Raw genomic sequence first — 4068 nt, forward strand, 5'->3', positions numbered from 1 at the left:
CGAAATATCAGCCAATACAATTAAACAAGTGAAAGAATGTAGAGGCAAAAAACTTGGAAAGGAATAAACATAAAAACCCAAAGAGAATCACTGACAAACTACAAACAATTAGAGCACTCAGGAAAATGCTGGTGTACACATAGGGTCCCAAGTTGACGAGTAGCACCCAGCAGCCATGTTGAAACAGTCTCCCTGGCCCTCCTCTTGATAATTGTCTCTGGTGAGGACTAACCACACAATTAACTGGTTTAGATTTTCTGATTTTCAAATGATATGTTTATCCTCCCAACTCTGAATATTCTCTTCAAGACCATGTCCTCAGATTACACAACAGAATCTTCCTGAACCAATATAAAGAATATAGTAAGCTACTTAAGCATTTTTCCTAAGCAGCATATTAAAAAAAAAAAACTCGATGGAATTTTTGACATGTTTATCATCTGAAAGCCACCAGCTGTACTTGGTTTGTCCCCTCTCCTGTGACAGTGCTGGTCCTACCTGAGACTTTTCAACTTGTGTGAATTTGGTCTTCCAAGCATTATCAAAGGAAAAGCAACTTTCCAGGGAAGGGTGGTTGTAGTAATCATCGTGCCTGTGTCTCTTGCAATTAAACTTAAAATCAGATGGTGCTGACCCACTTAGAAACAAGGATTAAAGAAATCTGCTTAGAACTGAATTGAGTCCACCACAGCAACTTGCCAAGAGAAATGCATTCCACAGAATGCCCTTCAGAGAACCTCTCATTAGCCAGACTGCAAACCTTTGATTTCTTTTCATTTAATGTATGACTGCCTGGAATTCATTTAAACATGGATGTGATACATGTTCATATGTATGTTCACAGCATATTAGTTTAGTCTTTTATTCTTCCTGGACAACATACACAGTCTTATGTAGGACTTAGTCATCTATAGCTCTAACCTAAATTTTAAAAGTTGTATATTTTTAATAAAAAGTATATATATTCTAGATAATTTCTTTAAATTTGTATATAGTTTCAAATATATCAGAATTTCGAAAAAGTAAAGCATTGCTTTTTAAACTGGAACCTTTTGCTGGGCCTTTAATTTAGTATTACAAAAAAATGAATAGCAGAATCTGTTACTTCTCCTACCAACCAGACACAATAGAATCTGCCCAGAAATGTCTCCTTGCTTTCCCTAACCTCTGTCAAGTTTGTATTTATTCTTCTGTCTATACATTTGTTTCTATGTCATATTTGATGTTATCACTAATGTGTTTTCTTTAAAATGTGTTCTTACTACATGTCCTATTGTGGATGGATTTACATCAGTATATCTCCCATAGACTGAAACTTCTCGGAAGGGGAAGGCGCTTTGTAGGATTTAACACAGTGGTTTTTAATTTTGGTTCTGCATTAAGGTCACCTGGAGGGATTTTTATAAATTCAGTTGCCCGGATGCTGCTCCTGAAGGTTGCAGTTCAGTGGGTGTGTGGTAAGGCCCATACTTTAGTATTCTCAAAAAGCTTCACACGTAGTTCTGACACACAGCTAAAAGTTGAGAGGCACTCTTTTTTTTCTGAGACGGAGTCTCGCTCTGTCGCCCAGGCTTGAGGGCAGTGGCGCAATCTCGGCTCACTGCAAGCTCCGCCTCCCGGGTTCACGCCATTTTCCTGCCTCAGCCTCTCTGAATAGCTGGGACTACAGGCGCCCGCCATCACGCCCGGCTAATTTTTTGTATTTTTTAGTAGAGACGGGGTTTCACTGTGTTAGCCAGGATGACCTCGATCTCCTGACCTCGTGATCCGCCCGCCTCGGCCTCCCAAAGTGCTGGGATTACAGGCGTGAGCCACCGCGCCCGGCCGAGAGGCACTCTTTTAATACCATGCTTAATTCTATCCGTAAGTACTCAGCATAATTGCCTGGCACATAGACAACCCTCAAAAACTGTTTACATAATGGTAAACTGGTTTGAGATGAAGCTTTATGAGATGTCTTCCTTCACTGGAGCAGCCTTGACAGAGTCATTGCATCAGGTAAGTCCAAAGAGACTACGTAAATGCTGGCAAAGCCACAGCTGCACTTGCTTGAGTTGTGTCATTTGAGCCCACCAAATTATTGACTTAACCCAGACAGGCCCAGCCTATTTTGTAATTTAAAAATATATGTGTATATATTTTGTAAGGAGATGCTGGTTACTAACAATCTAAGATTGCGGAAAGAATATGCCTTTGTTGTCATAAAACATTCTTTATATTTATGAAGTCTTTTTCCTTGAGTTAAAAATGGATAAATAACTGTGCAGTCAAATGAGAGCGTCACATAAAAGATTTCGGAGCTGTTACATGATTCAATAAGTGAAAATTCCCCCACATTTGCATGTTTGGTTTTGGTGTGTTATGCTTGGTGATGTAATAGAAGCCAGTGTTTTATTTTCTTCGTGTAAACCAATCCCACTTTCCCTCCAGCAGTGATTGGTTTGTAGTGATCCTGAAGCTGTGAGAATTAACTGGACTTGGACAAGAGAGCCTGAAAGCAAACCCTGGCACTTACTCCAGTGGAAAACTGCCCTGTCTTTCTGATCTCCTCTGGAGTGCTTCTCAAATACTAGGTGCGTGCATCAGAGCCACCTGGAAACTTTGCTAAACATTTAGATTCCTGGGCCTCACTCCCAGAGGTTCCCATTGAGTAGTTCAGCCATGGAGCCTGGGAATCTGTATGTTTAATGGCCACTCCAGGTTGATGCAGGAGATGTGACACCCGCAGAAAGATTGCTCTGGGGTGCACTTTGCTTCTTCTTACTTCCAGTAGCTGAAGGAAAGTGATGCAAGGGCTTAACAACCTAGGCCATCATAGGAGTTTACTTGCACTAGGCACGTCTTAGACTATTTTATTTAAAGGAGTTTTTTTAACAAATGTACTTGAACCCTAAAGAATCTTATATGCCCCTTGGAGACATTTATCGCTGGCTGAAATTCAGTCTTGGAGCCAATGTTTTCAAATCCAATTAATTAAACTGTTTTACCAAAGCTGTTGGGAATGTTTTCACAAATCTTACCCTTTAATCTGAATGAAAATAGAATACAGACTTCACTAAAACAACTTCACATATAATTTGCAATCTAATCAAGAGAGATTAATATTAAGTAATCTGACAACATCCTCTACAGTGGGGAGCAGCTGGTAAGCAATGTTGTGAAAGTGCTCAACTAAAGGCAATCCAGGCTGTGAGCCTCTGTGGAACAAGAGGAGGGAGGCGGAAGGCAGACAGCCACTTCCAGCGCCCCTGCACCTGTGAGTTTCCCTGCTCCAAGGAAAGGAACCAGTGAGGAGGACCCGAAGCTGGTGGCTTCCCCTTCTGTCTGCCTTTAACTTTTCTAGTCTTTCCCCTCTTCACTCCTTCCTTTCCATTTTTTCTTTTCCTTACTTCTTCTCAGAAGTGTGAGTGAAGTCTGAGCCCCAGGTCCCCGTGAAGCTACTTCACCTTTTACAAAGATGTCTGGTGATGCATTTCACCTGCAGGCTCCAGTCCAAAAGGCCCATCTTCGGGGTTGAAAGAGCCTAGCAGTTTGCAAAACCAACCTGATCTTATCCTTTCTTTGGATGCTCACAGTGGTAATTAAAGTCTTTTGTGGTAATTTCTGAAACAAGGAGAAAATAGGAAATTAGTGCTCTTGGAACCGAATTGGAATCCCAGACTAGCTGCCAATATGTGGATGAATCACCAAAAGGTCTGGGAGCTATTTGCCTTTTATCAGCACAGAGGGAGGTTAGAATGGAAATCAGTGAAAAACAAATGACTCGGTTTTCCTTTTTAACAAATGCTGAATTACAGCTGCCTGTTTTCCCTGTTTTAAATAAAAGGGATAAAACCACAACTGCCCAGTGGCAGTCTAGAATGAAGAACTAACAACTGCTTCCTGCATTGGTATCCATGGAAAACGGGATGCTTCCCTACTCATACATGCACTGGGCAACTTTTTGCAGAAGCTGATGACATTATGTACCAGGAAGGGGAGATATAAGTCAAAGGAAGATACAACCATGTATTTCCTGCTTTGTCAAAGACTCACATGGTGGGAAAGAATGGAAAAGCCTGTGTTTCC

Source organism: Hylobates moloch, unplaced genomic scaffold, assembly GCF_009828535.3.
Source record: "Hylobates moloch isolate HMO894 unplaced genomic scaffold, HMol_V3 SCAFFOLD_5, whole genome shotgun sequence".
Classification (NCBI taxonomy): Eukaryota; Metazoa; Chordata; class Mammalia; order Primates; family Hylobatidae; genus Hylobates; species Hylobates moloch.